The following is an 18,494-nucleotide window of genomic DNA, read 5'->3' on the forward strand; positions in this document are numbered from 1 at the left end:
TTTCTAAGACTAAATCAACATAATCTATAATTTATAGTAAAAAATTATATTGCTATTTTTATACATTATATATTATCACTAACAGAATTAAGAAAAGCAAATATTTGAGTTTGCAGATTTGGTTTTTTTTATTATGTAAATTAAAATTTGAAGCATACTACTTATCATTATATAACATGAGTGCCTGGTATTTATTGTACATTTTATTCATTGAGTAACATAATGTACTAATTTTGTAAAAAAAAAAAAAAAAAAAGGGAGGGGGCTACAGGAACAAATCACTCTAACACCAAGATGCTGTTTCAAGTCAGAGGCAGAACTGGATAAAGAAACTGGAATTTTCTGACTCCTAGTCAATATGTAGTCCGCTAAATCATTTGAAATGATTGTGACTTGCATTATAATAGAACCTTAATCTAACAGTCTTACTCGTTTTGCTCACTGAATGCCATAGTGTTATATCAAAATTTTCATTTTTAAATATAAAAAGAAAACGAGTACAACATAGAATTAGAAATTATAACTCCTCCTGTGAAGTTTGCTTTCTCTAAGTGTGCTTAAGCTTGATCTCCATAAATTATTAGTAAGCTGCTATAAGAGGGCAACATATTTTTCAGACTGGAAAGGAATTAGAAAGATCACCTAATTTAGTGTCTATCGATCTTGAATAATATGTGGACCTATGTTCCTAGAAAAATGTCAGGTCTTAGAATACATTTGTGAATTTCAGTTTGAGGACCATGTATCATGAGTTAAACAAAGTCACTACAAAAAGCTAACACTAACAAGATCATTACCACTGTGTTAAAACCAGATCCTGAAATTACGTGATAATAATTAGTGGTAAAAGTTGTGAGTGAGACTATCCAAAATATAATTGTATTTATATCATAACAAGAAGACAACAAAACAAGACACCTCGTAACCCTCTCAGACTTCCAAGAATATGCCCGTAGGTCTCTGGAATCTGTAGTCTGAGAAATTGTGACCTAATCTGACCCTATCCCTGTTACACACTCGTGTTTATCATCCAGAGTGCGTTTGACTTACCCAGTTTAAAAAGAGAGTGGAAGATCTGGAGCTAGGACTGGAGTCTGGAGTAAATGTTGAGTGTGTGCATATGCATTCTTTATTCAAGGTTTCCCCAAATCCCAAGAGGAAGATAGAAGTTTTAAATTTATTATACAGTGTTCTGTTGTCCATGTTAAAATCATTCAACCAACTAACCACAAAATGAATTAAGGCAATGATGTAGAGGGGTCTGCATTTGATGTTTTGGGGAATTAGTATTTAGATTTATTAGTATGAGGATGAATTTGAAAATACAGGTGTTTTTGCTTAGTCACATTTTATTTGCACAAATGGAAAGTATGGAAAATGAATTTTAATAAAATGTATCCCCAAATGTTTGCCAATTGTGGCTTTTATGTATTGATAAGAGAGGGGTGAAAAAGATGCCTTGAGAGACTTTTTTTCTGTTTTTGGTAATAAGATTTGCGTATAACTTAGAGTAATCTGAATGATAAAAATCTACTTTTCAGTGATCTTTTCATGCACATGTGCAGCTAAACACGCTGTACTATATTGAGCATCTTTTTTATGGGAGGCCTCTTTCCCTGTTGCAAGGGAAACCTACATCCTGTTACCAGGGCCTTGGATTGTTTAAACTGAAATTACTTAAGTGTGACATGCACTTACTTTCACCGCTTGGAATGATTCATACTTCCATATTTCTTTTTGTTGTGTAAACTACAATGTAAGTAAGGTTAAAAAAAAGATAAAACAGGGTTAAGGTATTGAAAGCCAGTTTTCTGGGACAGCAGGGAAATGGTACACAGAGAGCTTTTCATTGTCTTAGAAAACAAATCTGAAATTATGGATGAGAGTGATCTATAAATTTTGAGCACTATTGATTAGAATACTGGGTTATTGTCTTTGTTGTATCAACAAACGTAAATTTTATGTGAAAGTGAGCATGCGTACACACACACACACACACACACACACACACACACACAAATCTCCACAAGCACTCGTTTGTGGAAGATCTCTGGTAGTTCTTCAAAAGGTCATGGTTAATCTTACACAAAATTGCTCTTAATATTATAATGTTCTCAGAGAATGATTATTAACAATAAAACTACTGTTTTTAAATACATTCAAATCTGAGAGCACCACATTTTCTGTTTCCCTTAAATTTTGAACTATTACCCATATTAAAAATAAAGAATATTGAAGGCAGTACGGCACTATAGAATATTCTTTTAAGTTTATAATTGATATTTTTAGATAGAAAAATTAGATCATACTATATAAAATTCAGTCTCAACAGAAAATTTTTTTTCTGCTAGGTATAGGAAGTATTACTGGGATTGCTATTACGGATCTTTTTTTTCAGTTCTACAGATAAAATATGAAAAGAATGAATATGAAACGTATTCATACTTTATTTACATAACTTTTCAATTTACGGCAGATGCTCTTCCGTCATACAAGGAATTCCTTGTCCACATCTTAAGTTCGTTCATGCCTGTTGCCTCTTTTTCATAAAGAAAATTTTATTTTATTAAAAAAATATTCATTGTTAACAGTCTTAGTATGAAGTAATGTTAAACTCACAAAAGTGATTAAACAAAATATTTTTAGAACATAGTTGTCAATAGCTTCTTCGTGAAGTTTACACGAACGCTTACGGAAATCAAAACCGATGCATCAAATCTAAGAATTGCTTTGCATTCCTATTGGATTTAATTTGGAAGTTAACTGGGAGGCAGGACAAACTGAGGTCTGGTGTATTTGGCTCCCCCCATGGGGAAGATTTCTTGGTCCCTCATCCAAAGCTTCCCTGTCTCTTCCCATCTAATTTTACATTCCCATCTGTTCTCACTTTGGGGGTGAGGGAACTTTTTCCTTCTTTCATTTGACACATACTGAAACTTAGAGATGTGCTGCTTTTAGGGAGGTATTCATTCCATTGTGCACCCTGATTTGTAGAAAAGCACAACAACAACAGAGTTTAGGTAGTTCATTGACCTCACAGTGTAGTTTGAGCAAAGATTTCATTGTTTCAGAGAATTAGAGAAATTAATTATATGTGATGTTTATATTCCTCAGCTTCATGTAACCCCAGATTGAAAAAAAAATCACTCCTGTGCAAAAAGAAATGTGTTAACCTCATCTATTTTAATATTCCTCTAATTAATTTATATTATATGCTCTAGACTGCAATGTTCAAAATAGGCATTATTTATTTAAATATTAAGGCCAAGTAATTTATGGTATTTGAGCAGCTTTAAATAGTATAATTTCTTTAAGACTTTATTATTAATTTCTAACACATTCCCTTTATGATGAAATAAATCTTGACTCTGATAGGCTTGTGATAAAAAAATGTTTGTTTTTTTTTCTGGATTCAATGCTTAATACGAGCGCCAAAAATTTTAGGGATTGGGGTTGGCTTAAAGGTTTGAATTTTTTTTTTTTTTTAACACATGGAAGCAATAAGTCTGCAATAAGGAGTCCAACTGGAGAGGATGGTAAGTTTCCATACCATTGTTCCATCCTTTCTGTGCGGTCTCTTTTCCTAGAATAAGAACTCAGAAATCGTGCATACTGTCATATATTTTTAAGGTAATCATATTCTAATAGTTTGAGAGGATTTTTATAGGGTTTACACAAATCACTGTGTAAACGGAAATTTGCATGATTTCAAGTAAAGGAATTTTTTTCTTACTCTTTCATGTTAGAAAGGATTATACAGAAGGATTTTTTAAAATATACTTCTTATTACTACCAAATTTACTAGCATTCTGTTTAAAAATGTCAATCTGAAGAGGGAAAAAGTCCTAAATGATTTCGAATTCTTATCACTGTGGAAAATGTTAAATTAAAATTATGATGTTATAAAGTAAGAGTTGTCAGAGAAAGTTGTCAGAGTAGTAATATGATGAATAGTTTACTGCAGTTTTATAATCTAAATTTTTTTTTTTACATTTATTTTCTTAACCAACAACAGATATAACAATCAGGAAAAGTGTACTTCAGTACTAAAGTCTATTTAGATGGAGCCAGAGCATCGGAAAAGCAGTTTAACATAGAGTATTCAGATGTATGATGGCCTTTTTTAAATGCAGTTTTGTCTGGAACCCTGTTTAGTGTTCAGCAAAGTTTCTATGGCTATAGATATGAACCAAAGACTAAATCTTTCCAGAGATGCATCATGGCTGGGGCTGCTACATCACTATCTGTAGTTGGTAGTTACATCCAGGTTACATATGGTGATCCTCTTCCTTGCCCTGATCGTGCCAGCATCTCTTTCTGCTTTGCTCAGTAGTGTAAATGTGGCCAAGGCTCCATCCTTACCCCTCCTCTCCCTATTCTTTCTTGGCCATCCCAGCCCTTTGTGTGGCTGTTCTTGAAGCTTTCAAATTTGAAATCCTTCAGGACTTACTCTGCCTTTTGAACATGAGACTAAAAATTTCAACTTCATGCTAGTTTTGGTAGTGGTAAGAAATTTGTACGATAAAATGGTTTATGTGTAAGGATTTTTAACATGTGACAGTGAGAAAAGGTGGACATTAGCACACGGATATCCTCTGGTTTCTGGAAATTGGCTTATCTCAAAATGAACTCTTACTTTTCCTCACCTCTTCCTGAACCTTTTAAATTGTCTTGTTACTTCTCTCTGCCCCTCAACCTCTCACATCTAATCAGATTACTATGTACTGTTTTCTTAAAACACATCAAATCTTGTCCATCTATTGAACACCTCCAATAGGTCTTCTTGGGCTATAGAAGTAAGATCTTTATGTTGGCATTGAAGATCTTCATCTGCCCAAACCAATGTTTCCAATATTATTTTTTCACGTCTTTATATGACTTTGACGTACTGCCCTACTGTCCACTTCCTGAATGAGAATTAATTCTGGCAACCATACTTTACTGAGTGCTTTGGGCACAGCCTTAATTTGGGCATTTCATTCAAGAAATAGAGTTCTTGTTTTGTGACATAAATTTAGTAGCAAAAATAGATGCTAAACAGATAGTTATTCTATGGTCATGATTGGATAGAGAAATATTCTGAGGGCTATGGGATTATAAAGAAACTTAGTCACCTGACCCATCTGTAAGCTGAGCCAACTCTTATAGGATGCGTATGACTCCGTGAGTGGAGATAGGTGGCAGTTCTGGGTAGAAGGAATAGGGAGGCAGGAAAAATATTTGATTTTCTAGTGATTTCAATTGTTTGTTTATGGTTGAAGAGTAGTATAGAGGCTATAGCACTAGGTAAGGATCAAGAAGTTGGTAGGATTTAGACTTTAAAGAATCTTATATGTAATACTAAGGATTTGCTTTGCATGGAGGAAAAATATGACAGAGTAGGGCCAGCTCCCATAGATAATACATTTCAGTTCTCCTATATAATGTATTTAAACACACCTCATAAATTTCCTGGCAAGTAGGAAATATAGCTCTTCCTTAACTTTATGGGGTTATGTCCCAATAAACCTATTGTAAGCTGAAAATATTGTAACTCAAAATTTTAATATACCTAACCTGCTGAACAGCCTAGCTTAGCCTTGCCTAACTTAAATGTGCTCAGAACACTTATTTTAGTCTGCAGGTGGGCACAATCAGCGCGCACAGAGTCGATTTTTTAATAAAGTATTGAATATCTTATGTAACTCATTGAGTACTGTGTTGCAAGTGCAAACTAGAATGGTTGTAAGTATATGGGTTGTTCTCCCTCACGGTTCCTGGCCGACTGGGAACTGTAGCTCGCGGCCTTGCCCAGTATCAGGAGGAATATTGTACCACTGGCCCGGAAAAAGATCACAGTTCAAAATTTGAAGGCTGGTTTCTATTGAATGTGTATCACTTTCACACCATTCACAAAATTGAAAAAGTGCAAATTGAACCATAGTAAGTTGAGAACTTTCTGTAGTAGGAAAATAATGGTCACAATTATTTTCATTATTTAAGATAAAAGGGTGTAATAGTATTTTAAGCAGGAAATTAGCTTAGAAGGATTTGGAATTTAGGAAAAAAAGACTCTTTGGCACTTGTGTTGAGGATGTATGGTGAGTGCTGAGGCAGGAAGTCACAGAGATTAACAAAGAAACTATTTGAGTACTTTAAATGAGAGATTTGAGGGTCTTCTAAATCAAGGGCATGAGAGTGGTATTGTAGAGAAAAGTGAATTTTAAAGAAGGCAGAATTTGAAAGATAGACTTCCTGACTGATGAAGACATGAGCATGAAGGAAATGAGTGGGTGACAGAGGCAGGCAGGAGTTAAGAATAAGGCTTAGCTTGGTTTCTAGGTTGGATGATTTTTGAATGGAGGTACAGTTTCATTGGAAAACAGGTTTAAACATATCTTTGTGGAAGATGATGAATTCATTCTGAACTTGTAGAATTTGAGATAAGAATAATAAAGCATGTCTTCAGCTCAGAAGAGAATCTAAAGTATAGGAAAAGATTAATGATTTATCATCTTATGGTGATGGCTGAGGTCATGGTTAAGATTATGATCACAGGGGAAGTTTCTAAAGAAGTCCCCAGGTACATCAAAATTTAAGAGAAAGAGAGGAAAAAGAGCTGTGAAGCAGTATGAGATCGAGTGGCCAGAGAGAGAAAGAGGTGAGTAGGAGCAAGCCATTACAGAAAACGAGTATGGAGAATTTCACCATAGAGTATGTGGCCAACATTACTAAATACTTCCAGAGTTTAAATTAGCTAAAGACTGATGATTGTAACTGGAAGACATTGGTGACCAGAAGATGTTGGTGACTTTGACGAATGTAGGGTGGTAACCAGGATGGGGGCCATGTTATATTTGGGCTGGTGAGCGAACGAGTGGGAAGACTTGAAACAAGGAAATATGACTTCAAGAAACATGACGTTGAATAAAGAAAAGGGAGAAGCCTAACGTAGAAATCAGTCTCTAAATGCTATTCACTCAACATGGAAAGCCATTTTCTCCATTTGAACCCACTCCCTCACTGCTTCTTCATCCTTGTCTTCTCCCTTACCTTTCCACCCCACATAGTGTTGAGTTTTAAGTATCTGGCCAACCTGACCTTTGCTTTCCACTTTTCTAATAAACTCTAAATGGACTTAGAAAGAGGGCCACCTGAGTGGCTCAGTTGGTTAAGCATCTGACTCTTGATTCTGGCTCAGGTCATGAGCTCATGGTTGGTGGCATTGAGCCCTGTATCTGCACTATCAGAGCAGAACCTGCTTGGGCCTCTTTCTCTCCGTCTCTCTCTCTGCCCCCTCTCACTCATGCTCTCTCTCTCTCTGTCTCTCAAAATAAACTTAAAAAAAAAAAAAAGAAAAAATCTAAAAGGAAATGTAGAAAATAACTGATTAAGAAAATTTTGAGCAGAAATTTGAAAAGCACCAATTGCCCATCATGTTGTCATAGATTATATGCATAAAGTAAAGAAAAGCACAATTTAAAAAAAGAATGACACCTGGGTCAGTGTTGAGGCATATGACAAAAGATTAATATTATATTAAACATTATTAAATATCAATAAGGAAGCTGATAGCACCTTTATTTCAAAGGTCAGAGACAGATTATTTTTTTAGAACCATTAGTGGCCAGTAAACATGAAAATATATGCCACTTGGGGCGCCTGAATGGCTCAGTTGGTTAAGCATCCAATTTCGGCTCAGGCCACGATCTCATGGTCTATGGATTCAAGCCTCTCATCAGGCTCTGTGCTGACAGCTCAGAGCCTGGAGCCTGCTTCAGATTCTGTGTCTCCCTGTCTTTCTGCCCCTCCCCTGCTCAAACTCTCTTTCTCAACAATAAAATAAAAACATAAAAAAAGAAAACATATGCAACTTATGACTAAAAATGTAAATTTCAAAAATGAGATAACTATCATTTGTTGCTAGTAAGAATGGTACTGATTAAAAATAAATAGTATTTAGTGTTGCAATGGTGCAGTATAAGTGTAAAAATGGATTGCTCTTTCTAGGAAATCAGTTTGGGAATGCATATCGAGACTCCTCAGAGTGCATATTCTCTGACTGAGGAATTCCAGAAATCCTCACTTTGGAGTCCCACACCAAAGGGTGTAAGGACATTTTTCTCAATGCCAGCCATTTGGTTGGAAAATATTGGGAATGATATTAGTGAAACAGGAATATAGTTGAATAAGTTACAGTTTATCCATATGATGAATGTTATAGATTTATTAAAATTGCTAAAAGACTAGTTGACAGCATTGTAACATTTGTGTGGATATAACATTAAATGAAAAACTCAGTAGGCAAGCCTACAGGTGTTTTACTTGCCCAAGTTTGTGGAAAGAAAAAAACCACATGTATATCTAGCTATAGGAGAAAAGACGTCAAAATGTGAGTTTTTTTGATTTATATGTTCTTTCTGATAATTTCCTCATTTTCTGTGTACAGATATTTATAATAACTAAAAGCTCCATTGTAGCTAGATGTGTCTCATACATGTCATAGTAAATCTTCAAATTCTTGCTAAATTGTCTTAAGTAAGAAAGCCCCTTTTGCTCATAATTTGATTTTTAAAATATCATAGGACTTTACTTTGACATGGTTCCTTAATCATGTTAATTTGTGTTTGGGGAACTGGTGTTCTTAGTGATCATGGCTACCTCCTCAGATTTGTGATCTGAGATTGTTTTAAAACCAGTTAACCCTACTACATAGATGTGGTTATTTTCTGGAATTAGTTATGTCCCTCACATGTATGGCCTATTTGATTTATTGCTCTCATTATAAAAGTGAAGCAGCATTATATAGGGATACTCAGATTATTTAATCTTCCCATGTTAATTAGTTAGTGATACTGAGACTACCATTGAAATCCTGCTTACTTTCTTTCCCTCCTTTTGGTATTAGCTTTACAAAAGATTGCTGTCATTCTTTTTGAAATCTTTTTGGATGTTAGCCCGTTGGAAAAAAGATCATACACATTCCATCTTTCTGGGTAATGATAAAGTACTCCAATTTTTCTCACACAATCCTTAATATTTTCCCTGTCAGAAGCAGTCCCCTTTTAATTCAAAGGCACATTCATTATGTACCTCCCTCCGCTTCCCCCTTTCTTTGTGACCTCTGGTTAGCATTTTGTTGTGTCCTTTGGTGATGTCCCAAGGACACTCCTGTCCATCCCACTTAAGACAGACTGATCTGCCAGTTGGATGGGAAAAATTAACTGCTGGAATGTTTGAAAGGAAATGTGAAAAGTGAAAGGTTATGTTATAAATGTGTAGTCCTTAATCATGAGGTAGACCTTATTTAAAGGAGTATGTGGATTCCCCAATAACCTCAGGTTTGAGTTAGCATCTCCTCAGAAAGGCTTTCCCAGATTTCCCCTCTATAGAGGCGGCTGTCCACCCCAGAGACTTCCCCCATCACATGACTCTGTTTTACTGTCCTCATTTCCCTTGAATTGTCTGTAGGTTGCTTGTTTTGTTTAGTGTCCTTCATGCCCAGGAGAAGGCAAGCTTCACAAGCTTAAGGACCATGTCTGACTTGTTCACGTCTCCAGCCTGGTGGCTAGAGCTGATGCGAAGCAGGCACTCAGATGATTATATGAATTTTTTGCCCCCAAGCATCACTGCTGTTAGCAATTTCTTTGAAGAAGAATGGTATCTTGCTGGTTTGTGTTGTATATAGAAATTGCCAGTCATGAAAACTGCTAGATTGGACTGTTGTCTTTTGTATGCCATCACACCAATTTGTTGACTGCCCCCCACCCCCAAAAGATTTGTTCTGTGTTTATGAGTTAACTTCCAAAAGGAGCACTGATATCATGTACTGTTGTTCTTCACATTTCTACTGTGTATCTTCATTTCTTTTGAATAATCTGGTGATACTTTTTGTTTTAATCCTCGTAATTCTCTAGTGAGGCTAAAAAAGACATTTTCTTTTATATAGTTGCCAGTGAAGTTTCCTAAAATGAATAGACTATTTAATGAGTAATATAGATTCTCTAAAGAAAAGGATTACTTTCTTTTAAACGTTACAGTGATTTCTTATAAAAAAGTTGAATTGTGTTCCCTTAAAAAACAAAACTAAAAAAAAAAATAAATGTTACAGTGATTTCTATGATTTGGTATCTTTAAATTATATTTTAGCACCTAAAGAGTTGTAGTTTACTTTCAGAGCAATTCTTTTTTTTTTCTTTTTTCTAATGTTTTGTTTATTTCTAGGAGAGAGAGAGAGAGACAGCATGAGCAGGGGAGGGTCAGAGAGAGAGGGAGTCACAGACTGAAACAGGCTCCAGGCTCTGAGCTGGCAGTCAGCACAGAGCCCGACGCGGGGCTCGAACCCACGAACCGCTAGATCATGACCTAAGCGAAAGTCGGACGCTTAACTGACTAAGCCACCCAGGCGCCCCTTTCAGAGCAATTCTTGAAGATCTAGTTGTAGCCTCAAAGAAAATTGTAATTGATTCAAAATATTTCAGTTCCTTATTTGGTGTGAAATAGTTTTTCTTTCAAAATACGTGTAATCTTAAGGTTTTTCAAACTAAAATTATTTAAAATTTTGTAAGTGAGAGACAGTAGAGAATCTATCCATGACCTGGCCAACCCTCTCGGCCACCTTATAACGTTGAAGGCAAATGTGGAGAAGCATATTAAATTTGTCAAGAAATTTTAGGTATGTTTCGTCAGCATTGTATTCACAAACAATAAGGGGCTGAGTTGGCCTCTTGGAGACAGAACAAAATTTCTCAGCTAGTTTGTCATGCTTCTTGGTGGGCAGTAAAGTTACTGTTGTTGAAAGCTCATTTTATTTTGGTAATTAAGTGTAATTAAATTTACAGCTCAAATTAGTTTATGCTTTGTTACAAGGGCCATCATCTCTTTTCGTGAATGAATTCACAGCTCACCGAAAATGCTTGAGTTTAAAATAGACATTAAAATGAAGATTAACTACTGCTAATGAATTTTTTGCTCAGTTTCAATCTAAACACTTGTGAAAATTAAGACGAATTAAAATCAACACTTACCTCAAAAACAAGTAGTTGAAAATGAAGGTTAAAGGCAAAATCATCTACTTTAAATTGTTTTGATTTTTTAAAATCTATCAATATTAATGAAAGTGTTAAAGATGTCTTAATTTGCAGAATATCTGAAAATTTGCATTTGATTGGGGAAATGATGAATGTTTGATTATTTTCTTTCAAGTTACATTAAAGAAAGTACTTTACTTTTTATTCTTGATCTACTTGAAGAGACATACTTTTCTGTTTTAATCCTTTAAAGGACCATATAATGATATTTACTATTTAAGGTAGTTTACATATTATACATGGCACCAAGAATTTGTCTTTATCAAAATTATTAGGTGAGAAGTATAATTCATAGCTATTCTCATAAGAGGGTCTAAATATTTGTTTTAAAAAGTGCCTTGAGATGGCTAACATTTCAAAATCCATATCCATATTTATATCATCCATATTACAGTTGCATCATCGTTTAAAATAAGTCCTGATTATTTCCTTTCTTTTGGTAGGATTATTTTACCCTCTTAATAATTACATTTCTGCATTTCTTCACTGCACCAATTTTATATTCCTATCTTAGAATATAGATCTTATAAATACTTCCCATGCCTTTTTTTTTTTTTTTAAGATTTTACTTTTAAGTAATCTCTACACCCAACATGGGGCTCGAACTCACAACCCTGAGAAACCAGCCAGCTGCTCCCACCCCACTCCATGCCCATGTTTTGAGTACTGTCCAAACCAGTCAGATAGAATCTTGGTTTGCCCTGAGATGGCTTGTATTTTTAAGTTTTCTAGCATCATTTTTCTTCTTTAACCTCTTCCTTCAAAAATACCAATGGTTAACTCTATATTAGCAGTTAAAAAATTGAAACTTAGGGGCGCCTGGGTGGCTTAGTCGGTTAAGTGTCCGACTTTCACTTAGGTCGTGATCTCGCGGTTCGTGGGTTCGAGCCCCGCGTCGGGCTCTGTGCTGACTGCCAGCTCAGAGCCTGGATTCTGTTTCAGTCTGTGACTCCCTCTCTCTCTGACCCTCCCCTGCTCACGCTGTCTCTCTCTCTCTCTCCTAGAAATAAATAAAAATATTTAAAAAAAAAAATTGAAACTTAGTCTTATCTTATACAACTCATTACTGAAGAGTCTCCTGCCTCTGCACCCCAACAATAAATTTATGCTTTATTTTTCTAACTGCGAATTTTCTGGGCATCAATTTCTACCTATGAGTGCATAGCACACAAAATTGAATGTATTTTGTGAATAATATTCAAGCACCACACAGTCCTTTGTTATTAAAACCAGCTTTCCTATGGCAGTTCAAGTACAATAAATAGTTCAAGTACATTAAAATAATGAAGTATTATACAAGTACTGATAAAATAGTCTTTTAATATGAGGGAATGTTTTATTATGTATGCAGCTATCATTTTACCTAATAAAGTAAGTACAGTATCCATTTTAATAAAACCCATGTATTTTACAAAACTAGGGCCTCGACTAACCTATAGTTAGAGTCACAGAGCCATAGTACTGTGTGTGAAGCTAAAGGTTCCTATTAATGAGCAGGCCAGATTCCTTTTGTTAGCCCACCAGAGACCAAGAGTTTCTTTCCCTCCCCTCCTTTCTTGCCGTCTTGTCTCCCTCTGTTTTTTTCCCCTTACCTTTCCTGACAGTTTTCTCCTTGCTAGCTTCAGCAAACATACGGATCTTTGCAGCAACACTGTAATTTTCCTCTCACCTTGGACAGTCTAGCATTATTCAGGGTAGTTTGTGCTTATGAAAGCCTTCTCCCTCCTAGTAGGCAAAAATTGGAAGTGCCCTGTAATATTGGTTGAAGGTAGAGGAATGAGGTTGGAGATAGGCAAAGATTTTCTTTTCCACATGGTTGATCAAAGGTGATATTTTAAAAATGTATGGAATTTCATACCATTTGTGACACGTTTTTTAAAGGGAATTATCTATCAATATGAAAGCATGTGAGTGTTTCTTTTTAACTGGTGATTTTTTTTAATGGTGTAACAGAATGGGGTAACAGCTTCTGCCTACACTGTTAATTTCCTCCAAGAGTAGTTTTAATGATGCTGTTTTAATGAAACTGGGGGGATCATTAGGGCATATAATTAAGAAAGACATTCTTTTCCAGATCTGAAATGAATAAAAGAACAAGTAGAAGTCCATAACCATTTTTTTATTTCCCCTAAGAGAAGACCCAATTTTTATTTTTTCCTTCACAACAAACATCCTCAAAAAAAAAAAAAAAATCCCACGTGGAAATGGTGGCTATCCTGTTTGAAGAAATATGCTAAGCCCTTGAAAAGTTCATTTTGAATGACTTTTCTTACTACTTGCCTTGTCACTCAAAATTGGGACAGAATATTGTTTGTTGATTCATGAAGATGCATTTAGTTAATAATCTAAATCAGAGTTAGGCTCTAATATCATTATTGTGTTACCTCTGTTAAAAAGATTCTTTTAGAACCGAGGCTTAGTTCACTTGCTTCCAGCTAATGAATTTGTTTTCCTTGGGGACAGACACTTAGTCTTTAAAGAATGTTTTCTGAGAGGATAGAATTCCATGTTATACAAATAGAGATACTTCCCTTGAGTTAGGGGAAGGATCGGTGGGCTTATCAGGTGGATACTCATTTGTCTGTTGAAAGTCTTGCCTCACAACTGTAAAGCCCACAGTTGCTCTACTGTCTAGAACATTTTAAAATTGGTAACTATTTCATAGATGAAATCTAAAGTCCTTTGTTTTTAGTGAAGATTTTTATTAGTGAGCTAATTTCATTCTTTAGTTTCATAGAGTTAGAGTATGATCATCTGTAATATTTATCTTTTCATGTTCTTTTCAAGTCAAGCATTTTAAAGGTGACCTCTTCTTTGCTTTTGGTTTTCATGAAGACTTTAGTCATCTGTATGTCAAACAGAGCTGACATCTATATTAGGAGACATTTATCTCAAGAAGAAACGTTCACAAATGTTACACTAACTGACCGTAGTTTCAACTTCCATGTCACGCCAAAGAGAGGTTAACAGGTGGAAAGTAAAGACATTGGTTCAGCTATTTAAAAGTTATTTCCATTTCCACCTATTCTCATGACTTGTATAGGCCTGAATAGGAAGGCTGTCATTGGGACAGTGAAAACTTGACCTAGTGGTGTAACAAAGGTGATCATATATTTATTTTATCTTCCAAATTTGGACAGTAGGCATAAATTGGGGTCATTGCATGGCAACGGGGATGTGTAATTACTGACTTGGGCTACTTGATGGGAATATGTCAACTACCAAGTTAATCTTAAAGATTAGTAACCATGGAATTAGAACTATGGAGGAAGGATTCTTAGTGAATCAAATTTAGATTTCTTAAATGTCCAAGAACTAAAAGAACGAACATGAAAAAACTCAAGAACATAAGTTCCCTTTTTGTCTTTCAGTCATTTCTTTTTAATATAAAAGAAGAATTTAAAATGGGTTGTTTCTGCCTAGTGACTTGCCGCTGCTTGTTCTCATGTGTAATTTATTTTTAGTTATTGGCAAACTACCTGGGAATCATTGAATGACTTGTTTGTTGTCTTGGACATTAATCCTTAATAGTTTTAAAATGTCAACAAGTTCTAAATGTATTTAAAAAAAAAAAACTTTAAAATTTCCCCTAAAGTGAATATTTGGTTGTTTGTACGATGTACAAAATGACGATGAAAGTATAATTATATGTCAATATGACTTAATATGCCATTAACTTTTTAGCTGCTCTACCAGTCTGTGAGTGACAGAGTGACCCTTTTTATTAATGACAGCTTTTAATTTTTACAAGTTTGACTTTTTGAAATAATCACTGAAGGGAGAAATTTTACTGTTCCTAAATGGCAAATTAAGGATCTGGGGAGATTCATTAACCATTTCAGTGATTTTAATCTTTCAGTAAACTTTATTTTCATTGCATTGAATCAAATTATTGGAGGCCTGAAATGATTCCATAACAATTTATTTAATTGTATACTGACTTTGGGGTGTATATTTCTGAAAAATGCTTTGATGAGGAAGACCCACTTGGCAAGATCAAGTTTTCATAGATAATAGGGATGCAGGAGCAAATGTGACATTAAAAACACTTTAAATAGGTACTTCATAGGTAAATCAAGACACTACTTCCAAAAGTGGAATAAAGGACTTGCCTCTTGCATAGGCTTCCATTCTCCTGAGTGAACTTTATTTCATACAATGGTGCAGAACTGCATGCACCATCAAACTATATTCTCCCACAATTTTGTGTTATACAGACTGTACTTCATCTTTTAAACATGACTATTTAGCTTTTAAACTTCATCTTAAGATTTAAAACTTTTTTTGGCCTTACAAGCTATTGTTTAGTGTGTGTGTGTGTGTGTGTATGTGTAGTTTTTCTTAAATCTGGGCAAAATACATGTGAAACTGCCCAGCCTTTTCACAAATTGTCCTGGGGCTTCTGGCTGTGGTTTTCATTGCCTGGTCTTGGTTCGTGGATGCAGTGTCTAACAGGCAGTGTTGAGAAGCCTGGAGATTTAGAAAGCAGGAGTGGTTTCTAAGGGGACAGAATGTGACTGTGCACATATATAAATAGCTCTCACATTTTAAAACTCTGGTGGACAAATATGAAGCTGTTTTCAGCAAAAGTGATCGGTAAAACCCTCACTGCTAAATGATTACTGAAGGGCCAATCTGTATATTTCTAAAACTTTTAAATATCTCTTTTTGTGGGGGGAAAGGGGAGTTTCTTTGAATTTTTTTTTATGATGCTAGTAAGGCATTTTAGACAATATGGTTGCATTTAAAGTTTTACTGCATAGTACAAAATTTGAGCTAAAAATAGCCACCTTTCCATTGATTCCATAGCTCTTTAAGGGTTAGACACAGTACAAAGTTGGATTTCTCCCTTTTTTGGAAAAGTAGGATTGTCACTTGTAGCAGGTGGTGAGGTAATTATCCAGTTGCACTGAGAAAAGATCAAAAGATGAACAAAATGCAGTGATAATAGTAAATATTATAAAATAGGGGTCATTTGTAATCTTAAGTGATAAGTAACTAACAGATCATTTGTCACTTATATAGTTGGCCAGTTCCCATAGCACCTTGGTTTGCTATAGTAGAAAATTTAGTTAAATATACTTGGGGACAGCAGCTACTATCTCACATGCTAGTACTTCTGTTTAATGAATAGATTTTTGAGAGTTTTCAGAGAAACCTTTGGATGCTAAAAAGATATGATCAAAGGGGACTTCTGCTTTAATTTTTAGTTATATTTCCTTTTTGAGATACTTATATATAATCACTCTTGGGTAAAATTCATTTAGAGAAAGTTATCTTTCAAGTTCATTTAGAAAGCTTCAAGAAAACTATTCTAAAACTTTCGTAGATGTTTGCTTTTTCTTGGTAGAAGAATTGTATGGATGACTGATTTTTAATTCTTTATCGAAGGCTTTATTGATTCCAAAATTTTCAACTGCTTGCTTCATATCTCCATTTGGCTCTCTGAAAGCTCTTAAAAAAAATAAATGTCCAAACCCACTGTTATTTTCTCAGTCTTCTTACCTCAGGCCAAAAGCCTGGGAGGCCTCATGAATGTTTGTTTTCCCTGTACCCTTTGTTCAGTCCACCAGGAGGTGCACTGACCTAGAAATATATCTCTAATCTGACCACTTAGCACCTGTACTACCTAAATAGAAGCCAGCATCTTTCTTCCCTGAACTATCAATTTCTCACAAGTTTCTTTCTTGCAGAGTAGCTGGAATAACCTTTTAAAAGTGCAAATTAGATCATGTATTTCCTTGTCCCTGTTAAATCCCCCATCTTCACTACGAAATCCTACCTCCTTACTATGGCCTGAGCAGCTCTATTTCTTAATCTTATTTTCAAATTCTCTCTGCCCTCTGCACTCTTTTCTAGCCACAAGGACCTTTTTACTCCTTGAATGAAGGTACTTGTGGTTAAAAAAAGTTAAACATAAGGCAAGAAACAGATACTTCTGATGATAGCTTCAGAATATCTTACTGATTAGACAAAACTAGAAAATTTGATCCAGGTAATGCAAAAATGCCCTAGACAAGCAACTTAACGTTTTTCATCTTTTTCCTAATGCCATATTTTGAATAACACAAGTTGCAACATATAGTTGATGCTGATTTAAGCAATTATGAAAGTAACTCTGAAAAATTCTTTTAGTTTCTTAGATAATTGTTACATTTGGTTGTATGTAATCCAAATTTTTCTGTAGTTTTAGTCACTAACTCAGTATTTAACAAAAATTCGATGTAGGACTTTTTTTTTAATTGTTCCACATAGACTTTTATTTATCTCCTTGTAATTTAACTAAATGATGATGAGAATTATTCTCAATTACACTGTTAGTACTGTTATAAAAATAATGATGTAATTGAAATTTAAAAAGGGAAAGAGAAGAATAGGAAATTCAAAGACATAGATAGAATCTATAGACAGACAGTAGCCAGAGGGAAAAAAGAGAGAAAGTACATACATACGGACAGACATACAGGGAACAGCACTCCAGAGTTGTCTTATTGCTCATTAGGAACAATGGAAGTCAGAAGACGATGGAGTGACATCTTTCAAGGACTGGAAGTAAAAAAAAAAAATACCAACCGGAAATCTACATTCAGTCAAACTAGCCTTCAAAAGTGATGGGAAAAATAAAAAATATTTTAGATGAGCAAAAATGAGAGAATTCACTGCCATTAGACCTGTACTACAGGAAATACTAAAGGAAATTCTTCATGCTGAGAGGAAACAACACCAGATGGTAACTTCGATCTATAACTAAAAGCTGCAGAACACACATTCTTTTTAAGTACACAGAGAATATTGGCCAAGATAGACCATATGTTGTTATACCATAAACAAGTTTTAATAAGATTCAGACATTTGAAATCTTACATAATGTGTTGTCTAACCACGATGGAATTAAATGAGGTATTAATAAGATACCTAAAAAAATGTTCAAATGTTTGGAAATTAAAAGTAAAATTCTTAATAGGTCAAAGAAGTAACAAAGAATTTATAAAATCTTATATGAGTTGAATAATAATGACCATGCAAAATGAAGTATGTACAGAGAAGCTAAAACAGCATTTAGAGGAATATGCATAACTATAAATGCTCATTTTAGAAAGAAAATAAAAACTTTAAAACAATGCATAGTTTCCACCTTAAGGTAGGGAGAGAAAAATATACCGATAGTATATATATACCAAATATACTGATAGTAAGTAGAAGGAGGGAAATAATAAATATGATAATAGAAACAATAAAAAAAGAAGAGAGACTGAAGAGAAATTAACAAAACCGAAGAAAATTGTGTGTTTTTTTAAATTTTTAATGTTTATTTACTTTTGAGAGAGAGACAGAGCATGAATGAGGGAGACACAGAATCTGAAACAGGCTCCAGGCTCTGAGCCATCAGCACAGAGCCCCACATGGGGCTTGAACTCATGGACT

General features: G+C 34.7%; 1 protein-coding gene across 2 annotated transcripts in view; it reads left to right on the forward strand.

The window, feature by feature from the left end:
* The window catches only part of BCKDHB (branched chain keto acid dehydrogenase E1 subunit beta), a 213,642-nt gene that overhangs the window by 151,179 nt on the left and 43,969 nt on the right, over positions 1–18,494 (forward strand). The gene's annotated exons all lie outside the window — the stretch shown is intronic.

This window comes from Hyaena hyaena, unplaced genomic scaffold (genome assembly GCF_003009895.1).
Source record: "Hyaena hyaena isolate Hyena2069 unplaced genomic scaffold, ASM300989v1 scaffold_952, whole genome shotgun sequence".
In the NCBI taxonomy this organism is placed as follows: domain Eukaryota; kingdom Metazoa; phylum Chordata; class Mammalia; order Carnivora; family Hyaenidae; genus Hyaena; species Hyaena hyaena.